This window comes from Ambystoma mexicanum, chromosome 8 (assembly GCF_040938575.1).
Source record: "Ambystoma mexicanum isolate Mex_15411 chromosome 8, UKY_AmexF1_1, whole genome shotgun sequence".
Taxonomy (NCBI): domain Eukaryota; kingdom Metazoa; phylum Chordata; class Amphibia; order Caudata; family Ambystomatidae; genus Ambystoma; species Ambystoma mexicanum.
Genome location: NC_090929.1, coordinates 977,492,446 through 977,506,534, shown reverse-complemented (window position 1 = coordinate 977,506,534; position 14,089 = coordinate 977,492,446).

Below are 14,089 nucleotides of genomic sequence, written 5' to 3'. Positions count from 1 at the left end.
GCCCTTGCCTGGGCGTCGATTGGAATACGGGCAGCCTCCTCTGAGTCCACCAATTGAGCTAACCGCATACATTTGCTTAATGTTGAGGCAGACAAGGGAGTATCATCCAAATCTTGATATACCAAGTTGGTCCGGGACAGTTAACAACATCTTTGGCAATTGGAGTAAGCTTTGACAGAATCTCTTTTGCAGATTCCCAGTTAGCTGTCAACATATCTATCTTTTGTGACTGGCTTGTGAAGTGCTGTCGAAATTCTGTTATTGTATCCCTGAGCGACTCATTCACTGCTGTTTTGCGAGCTACCAGAGAGCTATCATTGATTTCCAAGTCTTTGGTGATTTCCAAAAGGAAGCCGAATGTTGTTGCACTTCAACTTTGACATTGTCAAAAACCTTAACCAGTGATCTCAAAACAAAGTTAAGGGCAGCCATTGAGGCAGTATTTTGCAACTCCTGACAAAGATATTTTCCTTCCTCTCCCCTCTAGCTCTTTCGTATCTCTCGAGTCAGATTTTATATGGAAGTCTTTTGCTATTCTAGAGACCTCCATTAAAGCCGAGATCGCATTAAGTTCAAAAGAGGAGTCCAAATTTAAAGGGAGATCCGTGTTTATCAAATCGTCGTCCCTTAGGTCAATCGCAGGACCCTCCCTTTGTAAATTCTACATACAGGGCATAGGAGGGGCCTGAGTCACCTAATTAAGAGGCTCTTTTGAATTCTGCTTTACTGGTTTGTGTTCCATTGGAAAGTAGATTAGAATTGTGTTCTTAATTGAAGTGGACATCAAGGTATAGTTCTCAGAGTGCTCGGAACTGGTCTCAGGAGTTGAGTCAGTACTATGCTCTGAGCCACTACAGGAATCAATATCCCCTTCCTCCTCCTCCTTCTCACCTGAGGTAACGGTGTTGTCCGGTCTTTGTCCTTCTTTCTTCTTCTTGCTCCTAGACCTTCGATCAAAGAAAAAGGGTCTCCCTCGGTCGAAAGCCACTCTGCTGCCTTTCTGTGATGGCAAGCAGGAGGGGCCCCCTTCCGACGAAGTCCAACACGAGGAAAAAAAGCCAGCCTGCAAAAAAAACCTCTTGAAGATGGCAGGTAAGGAATTCGCTGTGGACCAGGAAAGAAGGCTGATCGTGGAAACTTGCAAATGTCCAGAGGAATGGCTAAACCCAATGGGGAGACACAAGGTGGAAGCCAAAAGGGAAAAAGGCTCCGGACAGAAAGCAGCCGAAGTCACCGCAAGCAGGTAACAAGGGTCGAGTGAACGGTAGATAACCGGGAGAAAAGAGGAACCAGAGAAAAGGACAGGAAGCGGCGCCAGGGGGGGCCGCAGGGAGAAAACAAGGGAAACCACAGAAGGAACGGAATGCAAGGAGAAAACGGAAGGTAAGAGGAAAGCAACACAGCGTCAGACTCACGAGAAAAGCAGTGAGTTGCAACGCAGTGTCAGCCCGGAAAGGCGGGGCTTAAGAGCAGACGTAAACAAAGAAAGACTACACCCATACCCGCACCCACCCAGAAGAAAGGGAAAGTGCTAACGGGAATACACTCGTCTGTGTGACCAAAGAGGGAAGATGCTCTGTTTATCAAAGAACCCCCCCCCCAAGGGTGCGTTTTAAAGATTGATCTATTTACCTGTACTGGGTTTTTGATCCGATCATTGGGCCCTTCCATTTCTGGTCCTCGCAGATCCGTTCCCACAGAGGCACTCCACAAATTGTAGGCTTTAGTCATAATGATCGATCTTCTTTTTGTTTTCTAATCTTATTTGCTGTAAATTAAATTTCTTCCTTAAATTTTCTTTTCTTTCACTACTTAACGTTTAAAATGATTTTAGATGTTTAATAAAACAGTAAATAAACGGTCAAATCACTGTACGGGTAAATGCGGGTCAAAGGCCTGAAGCCTGCAGTTCCCCCGATACCCGACAGGAATAGATAAGAGTTTGTTAAGCACTGAAAAAACCCAGAGAGCCACTTGCTCGGTACGTGGGTAAAACAGGGACAATTGATCTTACTGAAACTTCCTTACCTTTCCCAGTAACAGGGCTGCCGCTGCAAACTTACGGCTCTAGGCCGCGGTCCCACCCTGAGTATCGTAGCAGAGCTCTCCAAGAGTAGAAATAACGTTTCATCCACTTCCGTGCAGAAAGCTATCACAGGCAAACAATGTCCGGCTCTTTGCAAGTCACCTTTCACTCATTTTATACGATTATTACATGGATGGCATGTTACCTTTCTGGAGGCGAGCTCCCCCTGGCCACTGAACACCACGTACTGCTACAGACTGCAGCAACTCTCACTCAGCTGCCTCACTCCGTGGCCACACTGAGTTTTTGAAGGCATGCTGTTCACGCTGTTCATGAGGGACTCCTCCTCCTCCTTAGCATTATGCACAGCAAACCGACTACATACTACATACTACAGACTGCAGCAACTCTCACTCAGCTGCCTCACTCCGCCTGTATTCAAGGACACATAACAATGAGACCCTTCATGTAGAGTACACCATATTTAAGAAAAGAACGCTTTTGGCACCAACCTGCCTGCTTGGTGAAAATCCGTCCAGCGGTTTGGGCTGTAGGCGTGAGCAAAGTCATTTTTCCATTGTGTCTATTGGAAAAACCTCACCAAAGTGGGCAGGATCATACTGACGGGGCCAAATACTTTTTTCTGCAAAGTTTTGTGGGGATTTATTCAGGGGTGGGGAAGCTATAAACCAACCAAAAAGTGCTCTTCTTATGGGTTGAGCAACTTAACCATAACAACACGGCCACTATATATATATATCACAGGGTCTGCGGAAGGGGCCCTGTAGTTATGGTTAAGATGCTCAACTCATAGAAAGAGCACTTTTTGGGTGGCTTATAACTTTGCCTCCCCCGGGACGAACCGTCACCAAACCTTGCAAAAAAAGTATATGCCCCCCTCTGCATGATGTTTTGAAGTTTGGTGTCGTTTCATCCAGGGGGGGCAAAGTTATGGGGGTCCCAAAATTTGTTGAAATCCTGATAGATGAAATAGAAAAAAAATGTTGCTTGCGCGTACAGCCCAAACTGCAGGTCAGATTTTCACCAGATTTGCACCAAAAATGTGCTTTTGTAAATTTTATGTAAATCTGTCTGGTAGTTTTTTAACAAACTGGAAAACAAGGTTAAAAAAATGTGTGGTATCTGGGTCCGGTCCACAGACTCACTTCCTGATTCGGGGTCTTGCAACTACACTGGACCAATCAGAGAGCAGCGTGATGATCGCGGACATCGTACGAGCCCCCTGATTGGTGTATTAAAAACATAAGGTACTTCAGAACTTTGGAAACGGATGCCATGATGGATTCATGAACATGATGTCTGTAGTCCATGGATATTGCAGTAAAACATATTAAAAAAAACACACATTGCACTTGTCAAACTAATTAAACTATCTCTAGGGAGGTGAGGGGTGATGAGGATGGGATGTGGCCATTAAAAGACAAAAAACATGTGTTTTTCTTCTACGATGTCTGCAAACATCTCAGATGTTCAGGGACATCCATGCATATTTCTGAATTACAGGGTCGATGAAAAGTCATTTCTGGATGGCTTATAACTTGGCGTCACTTAATGAAGCTGCATTAGATTTTACGATATCATTTTAGACCTGACCCTGAATGATTATGGAAAGTCTGGTGCTGTTTCACCAAGAGGGAGCAAAATTAAAGGTGGGGTCCCAAAATATTTGAAAGTCTAATAAATGTGGTGCCGTTTGATGAATGTGCACTCAGGTTTGCAAAAAGATGTTAGACCCAGATTTTAATGTTTCTGCAAAGTCTGGTGTGATTTTGTCAAGAGGGGCAACATTAGTGGGGGTTCTCAACATTTGTAGATGCCATATAGCTGTGTTGCTGTTTGAGGAATCTGCACAAACGTTTTCAGAAAGATTTTGAATGTCTGTGCAAAGTCTGAATGGATTTTGTCAAGTCAGGGCTAAGTTATATGACCATTTTTTTGTACGTACATTTTGACACTTTTCAAAAAATAAAATATTGATGGATTTGCAGAAATCTTGTGCAAAGAGCATTGGCAAGGACCAGAAAGCTTGGTTTTTCAAATGTGCCATTTTTTTATTGTAGGTACAAAAAATAGTGCTTTACCTTTGGTGACTAAGGTATAGCCTGTGGCCACGGGCAGTGGCCAGATTGTTTGGGTCATTCCCATGACCCAGACAATCTGGCTACTGGCCATCACCACAAGGGACCAGCAACGGGGTTAAAGTGGGCATGTCCACCAGGCACCGGCTATGTGGTAAATTCTTTTGAAATAGGGATACGTTTAAATGGGAAACACAATTCTGCTCGTGGCTTGATATAAAATGATATGTCATTTATAACACACCTGTACACAAGTGTTTCTAGGCGCGACAAGGAAGGGAAGACAGAAGGAGAAAAAAACAGCAATCTACTAGGCCTTGTGTCATTCAGATCACGCAAGTGTGGGGGGAAAGAGGGGGAGAAGTGCCCGGTGGGACGGGGAAGCACAAAGGAACTCTTAAGTTCTGCCAGGGAGGTGGCTCATACGTGCAGAGAGTCAGGGGACAGTAGGGTTGCAGATACAGTCCCTAAGTGGTTGAGGGGCCCGGAGCCTGGTCCTGTAAATTCAGTGGGTGGCCAGGCAGCCAGTATGCACAGCAGACAGGGACATCAGCAAGGAAGAGGGAGAGAGAAAGCAGAAGTGAAAATGAAGGTCTTGAGTTGCCTCCGGAATCTTAGGTGGTCCTCCTCAAGTTTGAGAGAGGCAGGGAGGCTGTTCCAGAGGCAGGCCCCGGGTGAGGACAGAGATCTACCCCCTCTCTTTGCCTGGAGAAATGCCTCACCCTCAGAGAGTTTCAGGTGGATGAGCGGAGGGCTTGAGACGGAAGATGCTTAGGAAGAGAAAGTTGGCTGTAGTGTGGTCCCCTGCCCCAGAAATCCTTGTGAATGCTGCTGAGGGTCTTTAACTTGATCTTCGCAGCCACAGAGAGCCAGTGGAGAGATTTCAGGGCTGGACAGATACAATCCCTGGGCTTGAGGCCAAGGACAAGTCTTGCAGTCCTGTTTGGGATTATTTGTAAAGGGCAAAGAGTAGAGGCAGGCAGATTTAGAAAGAGGCTCTTGCAGTAGTCCAGCCTATAGATGACCACGGCTCTGGAGACAGTGAGATTCTCGGGGAAAGTGAGAAAAGGAAGAATACCTGTGAGGAGGTGCAGTTGATGTGCGATTTCTTGTCAGAGGTGTCAGGAGAGAAGGAGAGGGTGGAGTCAAAGATGACACCAGGGTTCTTAGCCGCACAGGAAGGTGGAGGTAGAGGGCCCAGGGTGGGTGGCCAGAGGGAGAGAGGGAAGGCGGGAACAGGTGTGCCAATGTGGAGGATTTCAGTCTTACTTGCATTAAGACAGAGATCGTTGGTGCCACACCATTCCTGAATTGCGGACAGGCAGTCTTGTATGAGAGAAGGAGCAGAAGAGGCTAAGGGGAGCCTGAAGGAGATCTGGCTGTCATCCGAATAACACTGAAAGCTAGAACAGAAGGTAGAGATGCGGTGGGCCAGAGGTGCCATGTAGTGGTTAAAGAGCCTGAGAGAGAGGTTAGACCCCTGGGGGACACCACATGTAGAGAGAGTGAGATGTATGAGAGGAAGGACCCAAGTTGGACCTGGGAGGGTCGATCTGAGAGAAAGGAGGTCAACAAAGCTAGGGCCTGACCAGAGATACCCAGGTTGTCATGGAGATAATAGAGCAGGATGACGTGGTTGACCTTGTTGAAAGCAGACGACAGATCGAGGAGAATGAGGACAGAAGGAACGTTAGATTATAGAGAAAGACTACACGGGTGTTCAGGGAAGTCGTTTCCATACTTCAGGCTGCTTTCAAGCCAAACTTTTGGTCATGGAGACAAAACACAGATACAGTATGTAAATTAAGCTGAGAGATGGCCAGCTTTTCCAAGAGTTTGCCCAGGAAAGGAGTGATGGATATTGGGTGATAGTTTACTGGAGAAGAAGGATCTGCCAATTACCTCTTATGGAGGGGGTGCACAGGGGAGTGCTTAACGGGGAGGGGATGGTTCCAGTGGCAAAACAGTGATTGCAGAAATTGGCCAAGGCTGGAACAAGGGTGTCGATGTGGTCCTTAATGGTTCTGGAGGAGCAGGGGAGCTGATGAGACTTTCATAGATCTCACTAATCTAGAAACATCATCGAGAATGAGCAGGAAGAAGGAGGAGAAAGGAAGAGGAGAAGAGGAGGAAGAGTAGAAAGTGAACAGGATGTCCTGAGTTTTAGTGGTGAAATGAGATGCCAGAGCCATGCAAAGGGCCTGGGAGGGAACAGGAGGGGTGGAGATTGCAGAAGGATTGGCCAGCTCCTTGCAGAATTTGCCAGAGTTGTTAGAGGCCGCCAAGATGTGGGCTTGGATGTAGGCTCTCTTCTAAGAAAGGACAGAGAGTCTGGATTGCCTTTGGAGCAGGTGGCAGGCCAGTTTGTCAGAGGATGAGCCTGATGCCCTCCACTTCCTCTCAGCCACCCTCCACTTGTGCTTAAGGGTGGCGAGGTTGGAATCGTGCAAAGAGTTGCACTTGGATGCGGGCTTCAAACAAATCCTCATGACAGGGGTAAGGACATCCAGAGTGTTAGAGATTGAGATATGAAGTTTGGAAAGGGCTGTGTCTGAGTGTGAGTCAGCCAAAAGGGTAGGACGAGGAAAGAAAGTAGCTGTGAAAGCCTCCACTGACACACGTTTCATGGGCCGGACAACCGAGAAGGTGGGTGGCAGTGCTGGGGTCGCAGAGGTTGTAAAAGAGCCCCGATTACGGGCTAGAAGCATTCAAGTAGATGTTGAGGTATCCGAGAGGAGAAGTTGAGAGGTAGAGGCAAGGAGGGAGGAGGAGAGGTCAGCACACTCATAGAGGAAGAGGGTGACCTGGGCTGGTGACCTGCAGATGGTGGCCACATTGAGAGAGAGGCCAGGAGAGACAGGGAGCCTGCAGACCACGCATTCAAAGGAGGAGTAGGCCTGCGTAGGAATGACAGGAGCAGGGATTCACTGAGGGAAGATCAGGGCTACTCCCCATTCAGGGCAGTTAGTTATGGGTTCGGAGAGGATATTGTAGCTATCTGGGAGGAGAGTGTCAAAACTCATGACAGAGCTGCCTGTGAACCAAGTCTCAGTGAAACTGAGTACATCTAAATCAAGCTCTTTGAGGAAATGGCAGATATCTGAGGAGTGTTCGACAGCGGAGCAAAATTTAAGAGTAGCAACGTTGAGCAGATTGCCACCTTTGCAAGACTTCTGTGGATGGGTACAGGCAAGTGATACGCCCTGTGGAAGTGTTAGAGGTACCCGAGAATGGGAAGAGGAGGAAGGGGGAGGTGGAGGGTAGTCAGAGAGGAAGAAGAGGGTGCCGGAGTGGTGGTAGAGGAAGGAGAAGGCAGAGCGGGCAGAGAAGCAACAGAGGGTGCCAGAGAGTGCAAGAGAGGTGGCAGAGGAAAGAGGCATCAGAGCAGCCAAAGAAAAAGCAGAGGGTGCCAGAGAGGTGGCGGCAAAATGAGGTGGCAGAGGTGCCAGAGAGATGTAGGTAGGAGAAGCAGGAGAAGGAAGAAAGTTGATAAGACTCAGGAAGCACCTATCAAAAAAGAGGAGATTGGCCTGAGGGCCCTGAAACAAGATGGTGCCATTTAAGTATGTCAGGGGCAGACCTGGGGGGGCACGCAAAAAGCATGCAGCAAAGTATGCGGCGGCACCTGTAGTGAAGAAATTGGTGGGTGTCCTGCACTATGGGCCACGTGTTGTGAATGTGTGTGGAGTTCAGGTGGGATGGGGAAGGGTGCTGCCATACAGGAGACTGCTTTGTCCTCCCTGTAGGCTGCAGGCGCTGCAAGTCCATCGAGACTACACTTCCCAGCATTCCTTGCGCACAGACAGCCAATCAGGAATCAGATCGGGCGTGGCTTGTGCTCGAGATCGCTGTGGAGGAGGACGTGAGACACCGAGCTCCGTAGGAAAACCCGTGCGAGGGGCCCCGCCCCGCCTGATTGAGAGTCTGGCCCCTCGCCGATACTCAGATAAGTTTGGGACGCATACCCGGGGAATCGAAGCCACGCAATACTCGATCCTGAGAAAGCCCGTAGAGAGAGTTTTGGGAAGCGCAGGGGGGCACAGTCTCCCAGTCCATAGCGCTCGCCCCTGCGCCGGCATACGAGATAAGTACAGGCCCTGGGACAAAAGTGTTTAGCAGCGCGAGTCATGCAGAAATGAGGAGCGCAACATTGGCACCATAAAAAGGGAGAATACCCGCGCCCCAAGCCACGCGCGGCGAAGCTCGCGCTGACACGTTACTAGCGACTTGTTTAGCGCCTGGGGAAGAAAGTATGAATGCGGCATGGAGTGAATGACCGTGTGTATGTGTGACCTGGAATAACACATACTCTTTCTTTGTAGCGGAAGACGTGACCAGTCCACACCGTTTTCGGAGACGCAGCACAGACTGACAGCTTCTCAAGGACCGAGCACTCGGACCGGACAATGAACCCAAGCTAAGTGTTGCATGCTAGTTTACCTGTGACAGTGGTTACCCACTGCCAATTGAACTGCTCAAAGGGGTCAAATGTTGCTTATGTGATTCACACTTCAGAAAGCGAACTGTGTGGTCCAGCCTGCAGGCTCTGCAGGAATTATCATGTGGTGTGTTGTGACAATGAAGGTGTGCAGCCGTTGAACCTCACCCAATTTCCCTCTACCTACCCATTACCTCGCCCTACTCCTTTTCCCGGTTTTCCCACAACCCCCCAACCTATCCAATCAACGAGACCCCAACCCTCTTTCCCTGCCCTGGTCGCGAAGGCCTGCGTAAGCTTTGTCTTGCAGGTATCAAGACCAGTGTGGGGGTAGTTGGTACATCCACTCCTGCGCCAGGTACCGGTGTGCAACCCTGACAGAAGCACAAGCCCACGAATAATCACGGCGCCTGAGTGGGTTTGATACCCTACCCCGTTTCTTGCAACATGGAGGAGATTGCTAAGGTTCTGCAGGATCTGCAGAACGAATTGGCAGCATCTCGACAGGAATACGCTGCCTTATCGGTTCAAGTCCGAAGTCTGGCAGCACAGACCTCGCCCTTACCTGGCTCAGCCCCGATCCCCGTCCAAGTGCACGTCTCACCAGAGCCCACCGTTCCTCTTGCACCCCCAGAGCGTTATGCTGGGGACCCTCAGAAGTTTACTACCTTCATCACTCAGTGCCGCCTCCAGTTTCTTACTAAACCCATGGCCTTCCGGTCCACCCAGTCTAGGACGGCCTTCGTCATTTCGTACCTCACGGGGGATGCTGCTGCATGGGCCAATCCTTTGGTGCATAAGGATAGAGAGCTTTTGACGCTCAGGCAGGGCAACAAGGAGTTGGTAACTTACGTTACAAACTTCAACCGCTTAGTAGCGGAAGCAGAGTGGCCTGCCGACAAGCGAATGTCTCTATTCTATCAAGGCCTGCGGGACGATCTGAAAGATCTAATTGCCCAGGTTGATCCACAGCCGGTGGAATGCTCCGACATGATCGATCTTGCCTTACGGTTGGATCATCGTCAGGCTGAGAGACGGGGCGATAAAAGAAAAGGTGAACCTCGTCCGATGGTCCGGTTAGATCAGTCTCGTGGACCTCGTGGGCAGGTAGAAAGGTCTGGTGGGGATGAACCCATGCAAATAGGTTCTGTCCGAGGACCCTTATCCACGGAAGAGAAGGAGCGACGGAGGAAAGAAGGTGTTTGCCTTTATTGTGGTTTAGCCGGGCATTTCGTGCGAGAGTGCCCCACAAAGCCTAAGAGTCAGGGAAACGTATCCGCTCGGCGGTAGTGGGGGTCACCCGACCGAGCTTTCCGGAGGTTAGGGCCCCAGTCACGGACAATCCCAATTATGCTCCCCATATTAAGATATCGGGTCAATTGGGCTATTCAGGGCACCAGAGGATGGTATCCATGCTGGTGGACTCGGGAGCAACAGGAAATTTCATTGATACCAAGTGGTGGGAGCATTAGGGATCTCCGTTTACCCGAAAGAAACACCAGAGCCCGTTCAGGCGGTTGATGGCTCCCCTCTTAGTTCAGATCCTATTACTCATTGTACCCAAAAATTGACCCTACAATGTGGGGAATCACATTGGGAAGAGATCATCTTTGACGTGATTGCCGCCCCACAGTTCGGGATTATTCTTGGACTGCCTTGGTTACGTAAACATGATCCAGATATTCGTTGGCTTACTGGTCGGGTCGCATTGAACTCCACTTATTGCCAAACACATTGTAAACCAAAACCCCTCATAGCTTCGTGCATCATTGGTACTGAAAAGGACCAGCCGGTCAAGACATGTTTCACAGACCTACCCGAAGAATACTCCGACTTTGCGGATGTGTTCAATAAAAAGGCTGCAGAGACTCTGCCTCCGCACAGATCATTCGACTGCAGAATAGATCTTGAACCGGGAGCTGTTCTCCCGTGCAGTCGTATCTATGCACTGACAGAGGCAGAAAATGAGCATCTTCGCGAGTATATTGCTACAAACCTGCAGAGCGGTTTTATTCGTCATTCCAACTCGCCAGTCTCTTCCCCCTTATTCTTCGTTCCCAAGAAGTCCGGGGAGCTCCGGACTTGTATCGATTACCGCGGGGTAAACCGGATTACCATCAAAAACCGTTACCCCCTTCCTCTCATACCAGTTCTGTTAGACCAGGTACGAGATGCGGTCATCTACACTAAGTTGGATCTTAGAGGCGCTTACCATCTAGTGCGGGTGCGTGAGGGGGACGAATGGAAAACCGCCTTCCGTACAAAATTCGGATTGTACGAATATCAGGTTATGCCATTCGGCCTCTGTAATGCACCCGCAGCCTTCCAACACTTCTTGGACGAAGTCCTCCGAGAGTTTCTAGACATTTGTGCAGTTGTCTATATAGATGACATTCTAATTTACTCTCGTAGCCCTCAGGAACACGTCCAGCACGTTCGCGCCATATTATCTAAATTGCGGGAACATCAACTCTACGCTAAGTTAGAGAAGTGCGAGTTCCATCGTACCACCGTTGAATTTTTGGGGTATTTCCTGACACCCACCGGGGTACCAGAAAAAGGTGCAAGCGATACTAAGTTGGCCATCCCCTACTAACGTGAAAGAGGTACAATCCTTCCTGGGATTTGCCAACTTCTATCGACGCTTCGTAAAAGATTTTTCGGAATTGGTAACACCAATCACCAAACTGCTACGTAAGGGATGCACCTTTGTGTGGGATCAAACCGCTGAACAAGGTTTTCGGCTACTTAAGAGCGCTTTTACTAACGCACCTGTTCTGAGACACCCTGACCTTGCTCAACCATTTATAGTGGAGACTGATGCCTCCAGCTATGCACTAGGGGCCATATTGTCTCAACGGAATCCAGAATCAGGCCTACTCCATCCAGTGGCCTACTATTCGCGAAAACTGTTACCAGCTGAGGCAAATTACACCATTGCAGACCGTGAATTACTTGCCATCAAAGCCGCCTTTGATGAGTGGCGACATTATCTGATGGGGGCTCGGCACACAGTGACTGTAATAACCGATCACCGGAACTTACAATTTATCCGGACCGCTAAAAACTTGAGCCCACGGCAATTGCGTTGGGCCCTGTTCTTCGCGGAATTTGATTTTATAATTACATATAGGCCAGGGACTAACAACCGAAAGGCCGACATTCTGTCACGGTACCCTGAACCTGTCAATAAAACAGAAAGTGTTCCACAGACCATAGTTCCACTAGCACGTATTGTGGGTGCTACGACTGGACTTTTTGAGATGATTCAGCAAGAATTATCCATGCAGGATTTGCACAAGTGGTGTGCAGAAGACCCGCAACATCAGGTAATTGCTGGACTCCCGTATCACGGCCAGCAACTCTTCTTACCCGCTACCAAACTCCAAAAAAAGGCCATGTCTTGGTGCCACGATTCCCCTCTTGCGGGCCATCCAGGTAGGACCAAGACCCAAGAACTGGTATCACGGTATTTCTGGTGGCCTCAGTGGCGGCGAGACGTACAACAGTATGTGAGTGACTGCGATACGTGTGCACGCAATAAATCCGACCACGGAAAACCAGCAGGGTTGTTGTGCCCATTGCCAACACCCTCTGCACCCTGGCGCTCCATCACTATGGATCTCATAGTAGATTTACCGGCAGTACAGGGGTTTACCTCCATCATGGTGGTAGTTGATACGTTTTCTAAAATGGCACACTTTGTCCCTTGTATGGGAGTACCAACCGCAGGTCAAGTCGCAGAGCTATTTCTTCAACATATAGTACGCCTACATGGACTGCCCTCCCACATAACAACGGATAGGGGACCACAATTCACCTCCCGCTTCTGGCGTGAATTCTGCAAAATCATAGGAATGGATGTGAGCCTGACATCGGGCTATCATCCGGAAACAGACGGCCAAACGGAGAGAGTCAATCAGGGGCTAGAACAGTACCTACGCTGTTTCATTGCCAGTCGGGAAGCAACTTGGTTGCAACATGTATGGTTGGCAGAGTTAGCATACAACAACGCCAACCATACTTCCACAAAGCAATCACCCTTTTACTGCCTTTATGGCTACCACCCCAAGGTACTCCCTGTTGCATTGGCAGAATCCAAGCCGACCCTTCCAACCATAATAGGACGGAGGAAATGCATGGAGCAGGTGTGGAAAGAGGCGCAGGACAATCTTGTACAATCCAAGACCATCTACAAAAAATATGCTGACAAACATCGTCGAGCCTGCCCTCAATATCGAGTGGGAGACATGGTTTGGCTCTCCACTCGTAATATAACTTTACATGGACCACGTAAATTACAACCACGATATCTGGGCCCTTTCCCCATAGAACGAATCATCAATCCCGTAGCCGTGCGTTTAAAACTGCCCCCTCAAATGAGAATACATCCAACGTTCCATACCGCATTATTGAAGCCAGCCCCCAAGACCACCACGACCCAAAAACCACCACCTGTCCTAGTACTAGGAGAACCTGAATATGAGGTCCAAGCAATCCTAAATTCTAAAAGGGATAGGGCAGGACGGGTTCTGTATCTGGTAGATTGGGTCGGGTATGGGCCTGAAGACCGCTCTTGGGAGCCCTCTGCTCATGTACATGCCCCAAGACTGCTGCGCACCTTCCATCGCAACTTCCCAGATAAACCCCGGCCTCCACCGGCCTTCCGTGGGGGGGGAGTGATGTCAGGGGCAGACCTGGGGGGGCACGCAAAAAGCATGCAGCAAAGTATGCGGCGGCACCTGTAGTGAAGAAACTGGTGGGTGTCCTGCACTATGGGCCACGTGTTGTGAATGTGTGTGGAGTTCAGGTGGGATGGGGAAGGGTGCTGCCATACAGGAGACTGCTTTGTCCTCCCTGTAGGCTGCAGGCGCTGCAAGTGCATCGAGACTACACTTCCCAGCATGCCTCGCGCACAGACAGCCAATCAGGAATCAGATCGGGCGTGGCACGCCCCAACGCGCATGCGCGAGAACACTGACACGGGGCTTGTGCTCGAGATCGCTGTGGAGGAGGACGTGAGACACCGAGCTCCGTAGGAAAACCCGTGCGAGGGGCCCCGCCCCGCCTGATTGAGAGTCTGGCCCCTCGCCGATACTCAGATAAGTTTGGGACGCATACCCGGGGAATCGAAGCCACGCAATACTCGATCCTGAGAAAGCCCGTAGAGAGAGTTTTGGGAAGCGCAGGGGGGCACAGTCTCCCAGTCCATAGCGCTCGCCCCTGCGCCGGCATACGAGATAAGTACAGGCCCTGGGACAAATGTGTTTAGCAGCGCGAGTCATGCAGAAATGAGGAGCGCAACATTGGCACCATAAAAACGGAGAATACCCGCGCCCCAAGCCACGCGCGGCGAAGCTCGCGCTGACACGTTACTAGCGACTTGTTTAGCGCCTGGGGAAGAAAGTATGAATGCGGCATGGAGTGAATGACCGTGTGTATGTGTGACCTGGAATAACACATACTCTTTCTTTGTAGCGGAAGACGTGACCAGTCCACACCGTTTTCGGAGACGCAGCACAGACT